The following is a 12,453-nucleotide window of genomic DNA, read 5'->3' as shown; positions in this document are numbered from 1 at the left end:
TACACACATACACCAAGCCAATTAACTACATACCTGTACTGCAGTGTGGGAGGAAACTGGAGATCTCTGAGAAAACTCACATGGTCACGGGAAGAAGGTACAAACTACGTACAGACAGCACCCATAGTCGGGATCGAACCTGCCTCTCCTGCACTGAAAGTGCTGTAAGGCAACAACTCTATCGCTGTGCCACCATAGTCCATAGTGTTCCGTTGCTGTGGTAGGGTTAAGGGGCTGTCCCACTGCGGCAACCTAATCTGGGAGTTTAGACGAGTTTGCCCTCGACTCACAGCATTGCAGGAAGAGAGCTCCAGCAGCTTAGGATAGTGTCTCTTAGTCACACATGCATGCCTCGCATATCATGAAGTTGAAAAAAACACCAATTGTGCACTGTGCAGGTACAGGTTAATTATTTATTTTTGAGATATGAGCATTGCATGCAGAGCCAGCATTTATTGCCTATTTGTAATTGCCTATCTGGTATTGTTGCTATTTAATCTGTTAAGAAAACAATTTAACAAACCCATGGGAGTCACTTATTATCCAGACCAAGTTTCTCTCTTTAAAGGGCATCAGTGAACCAGGTTGATCTTACCAGCAAGATCATGATGTATTTACTGATGCTATTTGCTCAAACTGACACAGTTCCCTGGATTATCAGTGAAGCCTATGGTGTACTATTCCAAGTAATGTAATCACCGCACTGCAATATTCTTATATGAATTTTAGGAGATAAATATTTTTTGGAGGTGTCTATTGACATTATCTAATTGAGTTAAAATGGGACAGTGAGATAGCAACTGGATTTCCTCCCTATATGAAGTACTGTCTAACCCATCACTTCTCTTTTATTACATTTCTTCAGTGTTGTCATCGTTCGATGTGATGCATAGAAACCCTTATCCTAAAATCCCAGCATTGCAGGAAGAGAGCTGCAGCAGCTTACGATAGTGTCTCTTAGTCACACATGCATGCCTCGCATATCTCTCCAGCCCAGGCACAACAATAAATTGTATCTGTGTGCACAATTTAATCACAGGATAAATGGTTTCAATTCAGCTCCAAGTTGGTACAAAGCTTCAAAATGTATTCGGTATCAATAATTGTTAAGGGCAATCTACCGGTCCCATCTATCTCTGTGATGAAGTCATTTCTAACGTGTGCGGGTGCCTAAGCAACAGATTCAGCTGATTAATCACAGGGCATTATTGTATTTCACCACTAATCCTTTATTTGATTAGTGAAGCATGGAAAAATACTACTTTTTCTTCAAATATTAGGACAGGTACAAACCAGAATGAAGTAAATTAAATCAAATGATCTCTGTACGGCTTCCCGTTGATCAAACCTGTAGAATTTTAGAAGTACCATATTGTGATTTGCTTGCCACTGTAGTACCTTCTGCTTAATAGCTTTCTAGCTTCTGAGCCAGAGTTTTATGCGTTCCAGCCCCAACAAGGGGATTTGAGTACAGCATCCAGGGCTGCACTGTTAGAAGAGGAGATTCACATTAAATGTTAAGGTGAGGACATGTCCATTCTCGGAGATGTATATATGAGATTCACGGCACCGTTTTGAAGAAGACCAGGGGTGGTTCTCGCTGGTGTCTCTGACCAATATCCATCTGCCAAATAACACCTGTTCATTGTAGAAACAAAGAACTGCACAAAAGGACAGATTCTGGTCCCTCCGTCCCCTTTGTTTAATCATTCTGTATTTCCTGATTATTCTGTATCTTCCCTCTTTCTATTTTTTTTTTGTTTTTCTTTATGTACAACTACTACGGACTGACGCAAAACTGCATTTCGTTGTACTGATACTTGTATTTGTGCGATGACATTAAAGTTGAATTGAATTGAGTGCTGGAGTAAAAATCAGCAGGTCAGGGAACATGTGTAGGAAGGAGGTGCAGATGCTGGTTTACATCGAGGATAGACACAAAATGCTGGATTAACTCAGCGGAACAGGCAGCATCTCTGGTAGCATTCCTGGAGAACATGGATAGGGCACGTTTTGGGCCAAGACCCTTCACTGACTAACGTTTCGGATCGAGACCCTTCTGCAAACTCCTGTTCATCATCTGAAGGGTCCCAACCCGAAACGTCACCTATCCATGTTCTCCAGAGATGCTGCCTGGCCCGCTTAGTTACTCCAGCATTTTTGTAAACCAGCATCTGAAGTCCCGTGTTTCTATAGGCAAGTGATAGGTGGATATCGGTGAGGGGACTTTGATTGGCATATGGGAAGTCAAAAGCTTGCGAGGTAAATGTGATAAAATGGTGACAAAAGGAGACAAAAAGGAGACAAAGAGACTAAAGGGTGTCAGATAAGGAGAGGGGTGGAGTGAAATGTAAAGCCAAAGGGTGAGAGAGGGAGATGGGGATAGTGGAAGAAATTAGTGTGTAACATGGACGGGGTGGGGGAGGGGAGGGGAGGAAATATAGGGGAGAAAAGTGTGGAGGCAGGGGGGGGATTACCTAAAATTGTACAATTCATTATTCATACCTTTGGGTTATAAGATGCCCAAGCGGCATATGAGAATACACAGAATACGTGCTTATGAGAATACATTCTTGTGTATGTGTTTATTGTGTGTCACATATTTAGTTTCATGGGCTTTCTTATTTTCCATTTATTTCTGTATGTATGTGAGAGTATGGGAGAAGTTCATTTACATTCACATTGTAATTTTTACTGCTCAGGTCAATTATATCTTCTTTGACTGTTTACAATGCAAACACATATTCGTTCTCAGTCTGGATTTGTGAAGGACCGTGTGCTTCTTGGAGTGCAACATCTACACGTTAAACAAACACAAGCACAGGCGTCTTAGTTCTGTGACGAGCACAAAACTTCTCAAGACTTTCAGCGGTCGGGCAAGGGTAACGGGAGCAGGCCACGTGATGGCTGGAAGCTCCTAGTCAAGAACTGGCATGGAAGCGGTAAATACTTGATTCAATCGCTCAGTTTTGACAGAAGCAGGAAGGTTGTTCGGAGGCAGTGTTCATGTCTGAGAAAAGAGAAGAAAACGGAAAGAGAGGCAGCAACAACCAAAACCTGATCTGCCATCTGGAATTACCTGTCCTGAACGCAGAAGAACTTTCAAAGCCAGGATTGGACTATAAGCCACCTGAGAGTCCATAAAAATAACAGAATGACCTCGACCTCGAGGGATAGCTATGACAACGACAATGAGACCTTTCTCTCATTTGTTCTTTTGTACCTTTTTATAACTCTAGTTCTCCCTCTCCCCTGACTCTCAATCTGAAGAAGGGTCTTGACACGAAACTTCATCTGTTCCTTTTCTCCAAAGATGCTGCCTGACCTGCTGAGTTGCTCCAGCATTTTATGTCCATCTTTGATAAATGACCTGATAGGTTGAGGGGTAAATATAAGCACTGACACCAGGACAAGTAACTTGCCTATTTTCATAGTACGCTATGGAATTATCTACACCTACTTGAGAGGGCAGTGAGAGTATTACCCCTCATTGGGAGGATGCTTTATTTGAGAATGTTGTCCGTGCTGTATTCAAGCCTCAGCCTAGATTACGCTCTTATGTTTTTGGAATTTATAATATTCTGACTTACATATTAAAGATCTATCAATGAGCCATTGTGAATTACCTGAAAGCTAACAATACCAGTCAGCTTAACAACCAGGATCAGACAATTATTCTAAGGCTTAAATTTTCACAGAACATCAGAACAGAATATTAAGTACCCTCAAAAGCTAATAATTATGTTAATTTGTTCTTACTATTTCTGAAAGTTATGAAGTAATAAGCACTGAAGAGTTATGAACAGATTTATGGCCTTCATACACGTCTGACATTTATACCTCATGCTGCCTCAGCAAGGCCAGCAGAATAATCAAGGACGAGTCACACCCTGGTCACTCCCTTTTTAGTTTAGTGTAGAGATACAGCACGGATAAATCACACTGTGCATAATGTGGCTGGAACTTCATGAGGAGCCACATCCCACTATCAACACAATCACGGTACGCTGCTGAGGATTGAGGATACACCGTTATCATTCTCGTGCAGCCTGGCTCTGCTCAGGGATACCATTGCCTCCATAACAGGACAGCGGGATGGACGTATGCCTGGTCAGCCTGGACCAGAAGAAGGCCTTTGACAGGATATTGCTGTGTGTGTGTGTGTGTGTGTGTGTGTGTGTGTGTGTGTGTGTGTGTGTGTGTGTGTGTGTGTGTGTGTGTGTGTGTGTGTGTGTGTGTGTGTGTGTGTGTGTGTGTGTGTGTGTGTGTGTGTGTGCGTGTGTGTGTGTGTGTGTGTGTGTGTGTGTGTGTGTGTGTGCACACAATGGAAGTGCTCTCCAAAATGACCTTTGCTGAGGAAATCAGAAACTGGACCTAACTTCTCTACACATATATCTGTAGCGCAGTGAAAATCAATGGGTGGCAATCGGATAGCTTCCTCCTCAGGTCTAGAGTCGGGCAGAATTGTACACTCTTCGCTGTCTTCTTTGTGTGCTGTATAGACAAATAGCCAAATCCATCAGGGAGGACGAAAGGATAAGAGGGGTGATGTTGACAGGCAATGGGGGCACTTAGATCACAACCTCCCCATGCTTTCTTGGATCGGGCACCCAGTGCTAACTCTGGGCTCAGTCCAAACACCAGAAAGAACCCAGCCGGTTGAACAAATTTGGTTAGATTAACCTCCAGGAGATTTGTTGGGTTGTCTTTGTGGATCAGATGGTAATGTTAGAGCTCTCCCTACCTGGATGTTTCATCTCCTGCAGGTGAATAAGTAAATTGTGTAAAATGTCAACCCCCCCACAAGGACTAAACTCTATATATAACCTTTCAAACACACTACTGCTTAAAAAAAAAGTGCTTTCGTAGAACTTGCATCCATTGAGATCACTGTATCACCCATAACATTTATTTGATAAAAATCTACTATCTCAGGTTGCCTTATCTAGATTCAAACCAAAGCTATCAGCCTAAAACCACAATGTCCAGTCTCACTATCCCACCCATGCCATCAAGGTCAGTATATTGTATCTATATTGATAAAATCTAAAACAAAACCTGAAGATTTAGTTTGAAATCTAAATTTGAATGGATATGATTGAATGAATGAATGAATGAATGAATGAATGAATGAATGAATGAATAAGTTTATTGGCAAGTATTCACATACAAGGAATTTGCCTTGGTGCTCCACCCGCAAGTGACAACATGACATACAGTGAAAGTTAGGAATGGCACATAAAACATTAATGATAAAACATTATCGATTAATATCTGAAATGCAAGCAAACATTGCGGAGAAGACTCACCAAGTCAGATAGCATTTGGGTAGAGTTTAGTTTAATTTATTGTGTGTGAAAAGTGAAAAAGCTATTGTTGATTGCTAACCAGTCAGCGGAGAGACCATACATAATTACAATCGACCATCCACACTATACAGATACAAGATAAAGGGTATAACGTTAAGCACAAGATAAAGTCCAGTAAAGTCCGATTAAAGATTGTCCAATGATCTCCAGTGAGGTTGTTCAGACTGATTCGGATTTATTTGAGCAGTCTGAAGAAGGGTCTCGACCCGAAACCATACCAGCAATTTTTGTTGTTGTTGCTATTTTACTAGCTTGATCCCTTTGAATGATATCTCAATTTTTTTAATGTGTATTCGGGTAACTCTGAAGTTCACTCCTACACACTTTGGCAGAAGTGGTAGATCAGTGACCTATACTTGGCGGCTCTTTGTATACCTTCTTATGGTATGCAAAACAAATAATTACACTCTGACATGTCACATGCAATCAATGGTTTAAGAATGCAGAGGTGGATTGTAATTGCACTTAAGTGTCCTGTTCCATTTTCCAAGTTACTCACGAATTCTCTCGAGTTTCCCCCTTGATTCAAACTCGGAGATGCCAGCCGTAGGTACTCGGGGCTATTTTATTTTACTCAAGGACATTTTTCAACATGCTGAAAAAACGTCCCGACTTACCTGATGCCTCGAGTACCTACGGCTGACATTACGAGCCGCTACGAAATATCACAGAACTCCTACGGACTCGCTACAGACATTCTCTGAGTTTGAATCAAGGGGAAAGTTCGGGAGAATTGGTGAGTAACTCGGGAAAGTGGGACAGGGGCTTTTTGAGACCAGAGCAAGATGATTTTTCCCCAAAGCAGTGGCTCATTTTGCTATATCGCCCTATTTGAGCCTGTTGGATTCCAGTGTGTAATGTTGCCGTCACATCTGGGATATGGGGAGAAAGCAGGAACTGGGTACTAATTCTCGATGATCAGCCATGATCATATTGAATGGCGGTACTGGCTGGAAGGGCCAAATGGCCTACTCCTGCACCAATTTTCTATGTTTCTATGGATCAATCTCTTGATGGTTTTCTTGAGAGTGTCTTTAAATTATTTTATCTGCTCTTATGTTTTCATTTTCCATTGACAACATGGGTGCACACCAATTGTTTTGGCATGCAGTACGGTGTCTGCTTGTCCTCCATTAATACTGGCCACTCAGGACAGTGAAGATGCTGACCTTTTGAGGACACTGACATCAGTGCAGCACTCTGTCCATTTCATGTTGAATACCTCCTGAGGAATTCATCATTTGCTGGCTTTGCAGGTTTTTGTATGTTTTCTGCAGATTACCAAGTCAAAACATTAAAATGTATTTTAAAGAGCCTGTGGGCCAATTATCTAGTGCTCATATCATAAAGAAGAACATGAAATTCCGAGTGCAAGGTATGACAATGGTGCAGTGGTCCAATTAAGAGACTGATAATTCAGATGCCTGGATTTATAATGTAGAGAAGAAAATTCAAATCCCACCACAGCCCTTCTGCAATTTAAGTGGTTATGGAGCTCTCAGTAATGATGATTGGAAAACTACCTGATCGCTGTAAAACCCCATATGAATCATTAATGCTCTTCAGGGAAGGAAGTCTACTTTCCTAACTTGAAAAGTACTAAGAGCTCATTCCCCTTTGCTGCTCATTCCGTTCACCGGCAACGGGATTATCGAGAGTCTCGGAGCACAGTTCAAGTGGTGGAAGGTGTAGGAAGGAACTGCAGATGCTGGTTTAAACCGAAGATAGACACAAAAAACTGGAGTAACTGTATAAATATTCATTTCTCTAACTTCAGGTAGCCCCGGCATTCCCTCTCTCTCTATCCCTCCCCCACCCAAGTCGCACTAGCTTCTCGTTTTCACCCAACAATCAGCTAACAATGACCCGTTTCCTTTATCATCGTTACTTGTTTGGATATCTTTCATTCATTGTTCTTTATCTCTCTACATCATCCGATTCAGATTCAGATTCAGATTCAGATTCAGATTCAGACATCATTGTCTATATTTCTCATTTCCTTTATCCCTAACCAGTCTGAAGAAGGGTCTACACCCGAAATGTCATCCATTCCTTCTCTTGAGAGATGCTGCCTGTTCCGCTGAGTTACTCCAGCTTTTTGTGTCTATCTAAAGTGGTGGAAGGCCAGCAATCACATTTTCTGCCTTGATTTGACTTGGGTAAAATTCGATACATGGCCACTTGCAAAGTTAGGCCCAATGTCAACTAAAATGACCCGATGAACAGAAGCAGAGACTTTCTTAATCTAGCCTCTGGTCTAGTATATACTGTATTAACTGACCAAATGTTGGCTTGCTTTTGTGTTGTCTGATGTTAGGAATGGACTGAAGTATGAATGGCTATTGATGTGGCAAACATATTAATGAGATGCTGTAACCATCCTTGATTTCCCTAAGTTTACAGCATCTCCAGTTTTTGGTGTTTTCGACTGCAGTATTTTGTCAACCTGGATTTTCCACTTGCATTTCTGAAGGGGTCTCCTATCGGTCTTAGATGGTTGCAACCAAATGAGCCAAGGCTGACAGTTATTATGTTTCAATTCATCTTTATTCTGGCTGTAACTACCTGGCTTACTTCAATTTCTAATCTAAGCACAGCACTCGTGGATCAGGTTAGAAAAAGGTTGAAGGCACATCATAATATTTGGCGGAAGGTCTTCACAGCATTTGTGTTTGAGTTTAGTTTATTGTCACGTGTATCGTGGTACAGTGAAAAGCTTTTTTTGCGTGCTAAGCAGTCAGCGGAAATACATGATTGCAATCGAGCCATCCACAGCGTACAGATACATGATAAAGGGAATAAAGTTTAGTGCAAGTTAAAGCTAGAATACTCTGATGAAAAATAGTCCAAGGGTCTCTAATGAATTAAAATCTGTGGGGAATGTGTAGAGAATAAAATGGGCGCTTGTTTTTCAACATGGACATATTGGACCAAAGGGACTGTTACATGTTGAATTCATTATTATATTTGGATTTTGGCCAATGCATTGTTTCATCGAACAAAACTGAAAGAAATTGCAAAACAACATCCCGAGTGAGTGAAAAATTCATCAGATGCTGTAAATAAGAAATATAAACAGAAAATTCTGGAAACAGTCAGCCGATCCGACAGCACCTATGGAAAGAGAAACTGTTAATATTTCAGGTCATGAAGCCTTCGTAAGAAGTCAGACCGTAGGTATTCGAAGTTGGTCGTAGATAGCCTTCATCATAGTCGAAGGGAGGTCGAAGGAGATCGATGGAGGTATCTTCACTCTCCACTATTCGGTGTCCAATTTTCCTGAAGCTAGTTGAAGCTAGTCTTCTACATAGTCCAAGAAGGTCTTCAACATGACATTTTTCAAACTCTCCTAAACTCTTCTAAACTCGCCAATTAGGTCGCTCAAGTGGGACAGCCCCTTTATTTCCACAGAATATTATATGTTTTTCTTTCAATCTTACTGCCTCCCTACCAATATTTATCAAATTTAATTTTGATTTTTGATCTTTCTCTCTCATAAGGATTCTTTAGTAAGGTTAGTTGACAACCTTCACTTTTTCTTGTCCACTCACAGATGGCATGGACCCACCGTAGAGAGGGACCAAATTGCAGCAGAGGCTGGACTAACAGCTTCCTAAATTTCCCTAAAGTTTGGGAAAACTGGATGAGCAAAACTCAGAAAGGTGAATAGATCGTGTCATTCCTTCCCCATTGAGAGCAAAACTCAGCGCATTTTTTTCCCCTTTGCAATTGTGTCCTTCCTTCCAAAATTGATATCGCTATTTAGTAAAAATATCATGTTTTTGCAGTCAGCAACTTCTTGCTTCACAGAAGAAGACATCCATTCCCCAAGCTTCTGTAAAGTTGTAACTGATATATAATGTTTTTAACACATTCACATGTGGAAGAATACATGACTGTTAACATCTCAACTCACCGTACTGCTTTCAAATGTATAATTGATCTGTGATTAAAATTCCCAAAGTTAAAACACTTCCATCATCTTATTTGAAGTCAGAGAGTCATAGAGTGATAGTGAGGAAACTGGCCCTTTGGCCCAACTTGTCCATACCGGCCAACATGTCCCAGCTGCACTAGTCTCACCTTCCAGCATTTGGTCCATATCCCTCCAAATCTGTCCTATCCACGTGCCTGTGTAGCCGTTCCTGAAATGTTGGGAAAGTCCCTGCCTCAACTACCTCCTCTGGCAGCTCGTTGCATACATCCACCACCCTTTGTGTGAAAAGGTTGTCCCTTAGATTTCTATTACATTTTTTCCCCTTCACCTTAAACCTATGTTCTCTGGTCCTCGATTCACCTACTCTGGGCAAGAGACTCTGTGCATCTACCTGATCTATTCCTTTCATGATCTTATACACCTCTATAAGATCACCCCTCATCCTCCTGTGCTCCAATGAATAGTCCCATCCTACTGAACCTCTGCCTATAGCTCGCACCCTCTAGTCAACTTCTGCCAACCTCCTTGTAAATCTTCTCTGTATCCTTTCCAGCTTGACAACATCTTTCCTATAACATGGTTCCCAGAACTGAAAACATAATACTCTAAATGTGGTCTCACCAACGTCTTATACAACTGCAACATGACCTACCAACTTCTATACTCAAAATTCTTAGGCTTCAACCCTTTTGCCATTAACGCAAATGTTTTCCAGTGTACTGTCTTCGTTCCTCATTTCCTCTTCAGATCAGTGAGCTCCCCCTTTTGTTGATATTGATGTTGAATGTTTGTTGATGTTTCCAATCCACATTTACCACATCTCGTTCAATTACAATATAAAGCATCACGAATAAGATACCATAGAATACTTTTTTAATATAAGCTGAACTCCCTGTAACTTGCAAGCTTTCAAGTTTCTTAGTTTGTCAAGAATTGAAATACATCATGCAAAGCCAAAGAAATCTTATCAATTGTGTAGTATTTCATTTCGCCTCTAATCTCTGTCAGGGGTTTTCAGTCAGTACTGGCAATATAGCTGACATTACTTTTCCAGTGCCCTATGTTGTTTTCTCTCTCCTCCAAATGTGAAATCCTCACACCCATTTCCACCCACTTCCTCGCTGAGTTGAATGCAAGTTTTATTCATAAGATCATGATCATAAGTGATAGGAGTAGAATTAGGCCATTCGGCCCATCAAGTCTACTCCGCCATTCAATTATGGCTGATCTATCTCCCCCTCCTAACCCCATTCTCCTGCCTTCTCCCCATAACCTCTGACACCCAAACTAATCAATTATTGCTCTGTCTCCTGAACTAACTCATTCTTCCTCAGGTGTCACAGCTATGAAGTTCACGACTAACAAAAATGAATATTTTGTCTGTTTGGTTTGGTTATTATAATTTGCATGAAACAATAACATCGCCTACAAGTTATTTGAGCTTAACTCAATAAAACGTTGCCTGCTTTGTTGGTTACTGCCTTGAGAGAGGAATAATTTAAACTTTAACATTGCTGCGTGGGTGGTTCAATTTGCACACAATTGACATTTTCTTCTTTAAATTTGAATCACTCGATATACACAATTCAAGTAATCACAGTCCAAGGTTGGAATTGGTTAGTTTGAAATATGAGAGATGAAAACAGTGTTAGAGGAAGAAAAAAATGATGATGATAGCCTTGAAATATATTAACATTAAGACCATTTAGATTAGTATATCCACTGGCAGTGAGAAATGTAAGAACATGTAGAATATAACAGTTATACATCAACTTATAACATGCCGCTTGTATCCTTCTGTTATTTTCCTGTAAATTAAATTATAGAATGAATTTCTATAATTACAAAACTATTACTTGTATATGCATATACTTTATTATTTAGGTTCTGCGAAACATTCTATTTTATCGTTAAAATTTAAGTTGACTTTATTAGATGTAGTGTTCGATCCATTCATCAAATTAAGAAAAGCTTTAAGAAGGCAAAGGACTCAACATATATCGGCAGCATCTCATAGAGTCATGGAGTCATAGATACAGCATGGAAATAGGCCCTTCGGCCCAACTTGCCCACACCGGCCAACATGTCCCAGCTACACGTTCCACTTGCCTGCATTTGGACCATATTCCTCCAAACCTGTCCTATTCATGTACCTGTCTGTCTGCTTCTTAAACGTTGGGATAGTCTCAGCCTCAACTACCTCCTCTGGCAGCTTGTTCCATACACCCACTACCCTTTGTGTGAAAAAGGTTACCCCTCAGATTCCTATTCAATCTTTTCCCCTTCATCTTAAACCTATGTCCTCTCGTCTTCGATTCACCTACTCTCGGAAAGAGACTCTGTGCATCTACCTGATCTATTCCTCTGATGATTTTATACACCTCTATACGATCACCCCTCATCCTCCTGCGCTCCAGGGAATAGAGTCCCAGTCTACTCAACCTCTCCCGGTAGCACAGACCCTCTAGTCCTGGCAACATCCTCATAAATCTTCCCTGTGCCCTCCGGAGAAAATCGATAGGTGACGTTTCAGGTCAGGACCTTTCGTCAGATTCAAAGTCATTGTTTAAAAATAAGTTCAAAGTAATCATTTGTCAGAATCATCTTTTTTCAAATTAGATTTTGAAATATTTATTTTACAGAAAAATTCATTGGGAAAGATTGAACACAGTTGACATAGTTATTGAGCCACTGCACACAAACAGGTCCTTTAGCCCACCGAGCCCATGCTGACCATCAGGTATCGATTTACACCAATCCCATTTTAATCCCCACATTTCTATCAATTCCTCCCATATTCTGTCATTCGCTGACAGATTACAGGCAATTTACAATGATTAACATAAATCTATCTTTGGGATGAACAAGAAAACTGGGAGCACTATGAGTAATCTCATGCAGCCAAGCACTGCGTGGACAGAATTGGAAGATGGGTTTGAATCTAGGTAGCTGGAGCTGTAAGCCAGGAGTTCTATTTACTGGGGTACTATACTGTTGTGCCTGCTTAGTGCCCAAAAAATGTAAAGGGAAGGGATCGATTTTTCTGGAGTTGTGTCCCATGCCCCAAGAATGTTTCAAAAATGCCTGTCCCCTTATAGTTTAGTTTATTTATACCGAGCGTATGTGAAAAGCCTTTTGTCGCTTGCT

The sequence above is a fragment of the Leucoraja erinacea genome, chromosome 16, assembly GCF_028641065.1.
Source record: "Leucoraja erinacea ecotype New England chromosome 16, Leri_hhj_1, whole genome shotgun sequence".
In the NCBI taxonomy this organism is placed as follows: Eukaryota; Metazoa; Chordata; class Chondrichthyes; order Rajiformes; family Rajidae; genus Leucoraja; species Leucoraja erinaceus.
This window is presented reverse-complemented; position numbering follows the sequence as displayed.